Below are 7,115 nucleotides of genomic sequence, written 5' to 3' on the forward strand. Positions count from 1 at the left end.
TAAAACGTGAAGACATGCATAGTATTTTGTAATATGTACATATGATTAGATGGAACAAATTTTCCATATCTGGTTTGGATTTGTTAGTAATGTCGCAATTTGCTGATACTCAGGCAAAGAGCAGTGATGTGATAACATTTGCTACTATGATAACTTGTGCTGGAGAAAAAGTGCAGCCTCACTAGCTTTCTTCTGAACCTATTTTCATGTTGGCTATGTGACCTCTGAATTTTTGCAATGTGTGATTATTTAAGTTTTGTCAAAGGTCATAGACTAGTATTTTTCCTTGTTCTTCTAAAAGTGTTCTTGAGACTTTGGGTCACTCAGTAGAAAAAAGTCATACTTTACATAATGCTTCTACAAGTTAGAAAAATTATTCTTTATGAAATATAAATTTATTGAATCCTATTCAAATGCAAAATTCTGCTCTGAAGCAGGGAGAAATGCTTCCTCAAGCAAGATTTCTCTAAAAAGGTTGGTTATTAAATTATTTTAAACATTTACTTTGTTTCGGGCAGCTAAAAAGAGAATTGTTATGGGAAAAAACATGCATACAGCTAGTAACACATCCATGATCAGTCATAAAACCCTGAATATGTTTTATTGAAGGAGGAATCCAAGTCCTTCCTAGAGCCAGAGCTGCAGGTAGGTGGTATGCATACAGCTATTTACATCAAGGACACAGCATATAAATTTCCCTAGTAGTAGAACTTGAAATTGTTTTATATCCTGATTTTTTTTTCTTTTATTCTAGAGGAGAATATGCTATGCAACATCACTACAGGAGAGACTAATTTTTAATCATACTTTTTTTTCTTTCAAAAGAAAAGGGATTTAGTAACCTAGATTTCATTAAGGAAACTGAAATTTGCTGGCAGTGTGTAATATGAGCACCTCATTCCAGTGGCAGACTTCCAACATCTTCATCTGGAAAGAAGACCGCTGCATTAATAATTTGTAAAAACATTGGCATCTGTCCCATTAAACTAACACAGGAAGAGAAAACATTCTTACACTCAAAAACATTCTGTCCATCTTTTCTAAACTATTTATAGGTGAAGTTCTGTCATCTTCTGCAGTACAGAAATAACTACAGTAAGTGCATTTATAGATACGGAAAATAATTATAAAAATGAACCTACTCTTAGAAAGAAAAAGGCTGTGCTTGATGCAAGTATTTTCAGGAATTCTAAATTCCTTAGATTTAATTTTATCCTGCGATGATTGAAGATGTGCAACATATATGTGTAAGTGCCTCTGCAGACTGCCAGTCATACTGTCAGTAGCCTCTACAGATTTTGATTGTTCTAGTACATCTGTAGAACTGGCAGATCTTGCCACTAGCCAGTATTTTTCATTTGTTTTCTCTGCTCCTGTGCCCATGTGTTTCTTGAAATGGTATGATTTGTCTTGACCACTACTAAAAGACATTTTATTCCCATGCTTCTCTCTCTGAACGACTAATGCAAGTGATGCAGATGTAAAGAGAGCACTCTGTGTCTGCTCATCTTTGTGTCCTTATGCTGCAGCCAGCATCCAGATTCCTCAGTATCTCCAAAAGTGGTCTCGGGAAGTTCGCTCTTGCCCCTGTGCCATGCTGGTTTATGATGCTGAATTTGTAAACCACCTTATTGCTCATGAAGAACTCCCAGTAGGAAAATGTCCTTGAAGAGCAGAGCTAATGGTCTCTTCTGAGGTCAATAATACATGACTCATTTTAAGAAATAAATGACTTAACTTGTGATATAAGGGATTACTTAAGTTATTTCACAGACCGGCAAAATTCAACACAATAACCTGAATCTGGTCCATGTGAACAATTTGACTGTCGTCAGCCTAGATAGAAAAGAATTTTATCATTGCAAAAATGAAACTACATCTAAGAAGTGTTAGCCTAGTTTAAAATCACATGTTTCCTACCATTTATTATAAAATCTACTATATAGCGTTGCATATAGATTATGCCTTGGGTTTTATCCTGTGTATATTAAAAAGTTCCATGGATTTTTATCTGTTACAGCATCAGAAACTGGCTGTTTGGACAGCATTAATTTTCCCTAAGTTCTGGAATTTATTTGACTTCATTACAATAAGAGGTTTCAGTAGGTTCCCCTTGGAAGTAAGCATCAGAATAGCGCCTGTAAGTTGATATGTATGCTATCTTCATCTCCAGTGTTGATCACATTCTAATGTTAAACAGCAATTTCATGGGCTGCATCTAGAGCCCTTCTCTTTCTGTAAATATTCAGCTCAGATTATTGTTCTCTAGTAATGAAAACCCTGGAACAAGAAAAGGAGGCATGGATCTGTACTGGTAAATAGTCTTCTGTCGCTTGCAGCGCTCGGCCTATCCCCTCTTTTCATGCTTTACTGATTGTCAGAATCTTTCTTGTTGGAAAAGGCACTTCAAGAGTACCTGTAACTTGCTGCTTTTCAATTTTTGAATAATTCATATTCTGAAGAGGTCTGTGGCTAATACTTTTAAAAGGTGGATGTGTAGGTGCATGTTCAGAGAATTGCCTATCTAATTTGAATTTTTTTTATTTATTCATAGATAAAATCAAAAATATTTGGTCATGGTGACAGGCTAGTGGAAATTTGCATTAATACAAAAATAAATAAATGACTAATGCTGTAGCTTATTTAAAGAAGTAAGTTATACTGTGAAGATAAGACCTGCACTGTTCTTACTTTCAGCCAAAGCCAGCTGTAATTTAATTTCCTTTCTTGCTAGGAAAAACACAGGGAATTATGTTGCAATATAATCACAGCATGAAAGCAGTGTTATGTAGGTGCTTGATTCTATAAACAGGCATGTGCTTAGAGAGTACTCACATGCAGTACATATACATAGGATTTTAGTAATAGTATTGTAGAAATACTAATTGTCTTGCTGGTGGCATGTTCTCCATTTGTTTTACAGACTGTATGAAAGACAAGAAAATCACCTGGAAAGCAGATGCCTACCTTGTCAAAGGAATCTGAAGTACTTTGCAAATTATATGTTAAAATATTACACATGCAGGAGTGACTTCACTATGGCAACATGGCTGTAGATGAAAGTAGAATATAGCATCCTAGCACAAGAAAGGAATACTGCATACAGCTGCAACTTCAAGATAAATTTTCAAGGTAGCTGTAGCCTGAAATCAGAATTCTTACTGAAATCTGTTTGGGTTGGTACCATGACTTTGGAGAAAAGTGCCCCAAAAACCCTTCCAGTGATTGCATGTGGAGAACTGCTTGCCATCTACATTCAGCCTCAAAACACTCTTATTTCTGCCCATAGCTCTTAGCCAAGACCTATTCCATGGCAAACAAATTCTCAGGAGCAAAAGATCCTTTCATCAGGAAAGATGGAGTAAAATGCTTCATCACTGAGAGCCTTGATACAGGCTTATTTCCCAGATAGGGAAACTACAATAATCATAGCTTAAAGAAGCTGAAGAGAAGCTAAATTCTTTTAAGTTCCTCATAGTATTTGGTGCCTTTTTGAGAAAGGCATGGATGTGGTTGGAAAGACTAGTTGTCTTTCCAGGGGAGGGGACTTGGTAGTGCTTTTCTTTCTTCTGATGTCATCATCTGACAGTCACAGAAGGAAGCTGGCTAAAACCAAATTTCAATAGCCTGTAAGAAATTCAGTCCTCAGTTCTTGCAGTTCTCCTTCTCCTAGTTCTCCCTAACTCTCATAATCGCACAGCAGCAGATGGGGCCAAGAATTTCTGAAGATCCAGCATCTTGACACCATGCAGAGGCCTCTGAATTGAGGAAAGTGCTAAAGGCTGATAAACATGTTAACACAATGGAGCACCAAGCAGACACCTTCACAAAGCAACAACTAGACAACCGATTCAGTACAAGCACTGTAGCTGCACTGGTACAGCACTGTCCAGCCTATTGGCAGCTCTGTGTGATCAGTGTGGAAACTGGTATCAAACAGGAAACACTGCATCGCTGTGGCTGTCGTTTTTGACCTCTTCGTTTGTGTAGTGTTGTCCTACAGTACGAGCTCAGGTCAGTGCTAGCCAGGCTGCCTTTGCAACGTGCTTCATCGCACACAATATGTTTGCCCATGGGAACAATACAAAAAGCTGTGTTTCAAATTATATTAGCCTTCACCAGCAAATACATTATTATCACCAACCTTCTTAACTACTGCCAAACCATAGGACAATAGGTGACCAGCAAACTTTACTACATTCCTTAAATGTCCTCCCTTTTTACTAGTAAGAAGCTTACACTTAGTTTCAGCTGCAGTTCCCAGTTCAACATTAAGAGTTACTAAAGAGTGTGACCTTGGAAAAAATGGCATCCCAGAGCCTTACTTATTTTACTGACAGATTACTGACAGAAAAAAGGTGTCCTAGCTTTGGCAGAAGAGAGGAAACTTCTTGGAGGGGCCATGGGCCTGAGACTGAGGCTGTGAAACCCAGTGCAAGACAGTCTATAGATTCACGAGTATCTTGCAGCTAAGTATTTTGGGAGCACAGGCCATGAGAAAGGAAAGCTGCTTGTGAGGCAGCTATATTGCCTGGTCTGCTTTTATTTGCCCACAACCGATCGCTAGAATAAGAATCTTCTTAGGGGGAAGAAGAGTAGGGGAATGATGTGGCAAGGAGTGCACAGCTGTGAATATAAATAAAACATTCTGTGAGAAAGTAAGTGCTAGATAGTGCTTCATACTATTAATAGCTTCTGAGAAGAGATACCAGGTCCCAAGAGCACAGTGGGTTGTAGCTGCTGCTAAGAGAACGTATCTAAAAGTTGCCCCACAGAGGCCGAAGATTGTTTCCGTTTCGTCTCTAAGTTGAATGTGTTTTTTTTCCGCTTCAGCACAGGATCAATTATACACATCTCTAAAAGCACACAGGTACAAGCACCTCTAATGCAGCAAACCACAAAGGCACATATACATTTCTAACTGAGGAGCTGAAGCTTAACTGCATCTCTAGCTCTTCATGCATCAGTGATATTTAGAAGAAGAAGAGAAATTTGGCTTTGGCTGAGTGATGACCCATGAAGGCTGCATTAAGAATGCCTGAAGTATCATAGATCCCTTCCAAGCATCGCTTAGATGCTCCAGTTGTGGCTTCTACAAAAGTCACCAAGAGAGATGGCAAGATGATTTTCCCTGACTTCCATGCATACGGGAGCATGGCACTGAAAATGCCAGCTACGAAAGTGGATCTGAGCAGGAATGGTGAGCAGCAGCTCGGCACGCAGCTGACTGCTGTCAGCAGAGCAACGTGGATGTGTGCAAGGCCCAAGTTCCACAGCGGGACAGCGAGAAAACAGAGAAGTCCATCCCAGGGGATGGGAGGGCAAGTTCCCCCATGGCTCTCCAGAGCCGATGGATCAAGGTCTGTTTAGCTGTCACCCACAATCTGGGCTTTTGTCTAGGGTGGAGTGATTACACAGAGCTTGTGTTTTGCCTTGAAAGAACAATTACTTTTTGGCAATATCCCAAAAGCCCAAGGCAAATTCTTTTTAAAGTTGATAGTAAAAACACCAATGCTGTAAAGTGAGAAAGCAAAGCTCCTGCCTTAGCACTGAGAGACCTTCAGCAGCATGGGGAGACTGCAAATGGGACAGCAGCAAAGGAAGATGTGCCTGTGACCGGGGAAAAAAAAAAATCTCATTACACAGAAAAACTGCAGAGGGTTTAAAAAAGAGCTCACTAAATTGTACATCAAAGCAGAAGCTAAGGGAAGCAGAATTTTAAAAAAGAGCTTAATGGTTTTATAGATGTTCTGAATGTTCATTAATATCTGGCCTTTTTCCTGTAGAAAAACAACAGTTCAGTCCTAAGCTGTTAAAAGACTATTTTACTGCTGTTAGTGATCAATACAGAGCAGCCATTCCCTGGGTTCAGATATGACAAACTTAGAATTTTGAACTGTAAATAATACCTTTACACTTAAATGCAGGAGACAGCTGCTGTAAATCACTTGTAATATCTGGGGAGGGAGGAGGTGCAGAAAGTTATGTTAAACTTTGGAAACTTCATCTGTTTGCAGTCTGTCATCAGTCCTGACCTTTAGGAACTTAAATAGTATGACTCTATATCCAGGGAGGATAACATACCAAACAACATTTTGCATCTCTAACTCTCCTATGCAATAAAGATTCCTAAAAACATCCTTAATCTCCCGGGTCTATTGTTTTCAACAGGTAATGCAGCTGGATCTGGGCACTTCTGGTAGTATTTATGCCACGTAGCTATATAGAAAATCTAAGTTAAATTGGTCTGATACTCTGCCAGCCTGCAATAAGAACAAGGAGCGCTAAGGAGTAAGTCCTATCCCATTGCTGTCAGTCTCCCAGGAGCTGTTGGAACAAGTGTGCTGGACCTCAACATTTTAAGATCATTGTATATGAAATGTGTCACAGATGTTTGTTTAAATCACAGAAGGATTTGTGCTCAGCATCTTTTGCTACCAATTCAATTCAAGCAGCTGAAGCTAATGAGCTTGTGGAGCTATGAGCTCATGCAGTTAATTATACCAGCAAGAGTGACTATTCTGTTTGCTCTCCACAAGGCCAGAAGTCCTGTCTGAGAAGCCAGTTGTGTTGTGTTACTCTCAGATGGGATCTCTTAGCAAATCAGGTGCTGACTTTCTCAGATATTCTTGTTACAAATTTACCTCTATTTGTCATTAAAATGTCTTTGTCCTTTTAATAACAACAGAACTGCTTGAAATTGTAACAGTTAATTTCTTTGAAACAGGTTCTGCCGGTGGTAGTTGTGTCAGCAGGATGGAAATTGCTGCTAAACTGGAAATCATAGGTACGTGTAGTTGCTATGGTCTGACTGCAAGGCTGTTTTAGTCCTCAGTAACTCTTTCCTTGGTAGCACTACACCAAAGCCTGGGCCGCCTTCCCCAAGTTGCCCCTTCTTCTAGGAAAATTCACTTTATGTCTGTGTAACGTAGAACAAGTCCATAGCGGTTCCTCTGGGCAGCCGCAGCATGTTTTACCCCTTCTCTGGCCCACTGGTCCCTGCTTAGAGGCTGAGTAGGCTGGTCTGGATTTGGCCGCACACTGATTTGGTCCCTTCTGCTTTTCAGCTCAGAAAACTCCCAGGATATAAACCCTGAGGAGACATTCTAGTTTTG

Source organism: Dromaius novaehollandiae, chromosome 6 (assembly GCF_036370855.1).
Source record: "Dromaius novaehollandiae isolate bDroNov1 chromosome 6, bDroNov1.hap1, whole genome shotgun sequence".
NCBI lineage: Eukaryota > Metazoa > Chordata > Aves > Casuariiformes > Dromaiidae > Dromaius > Dromaius novaehollandiae.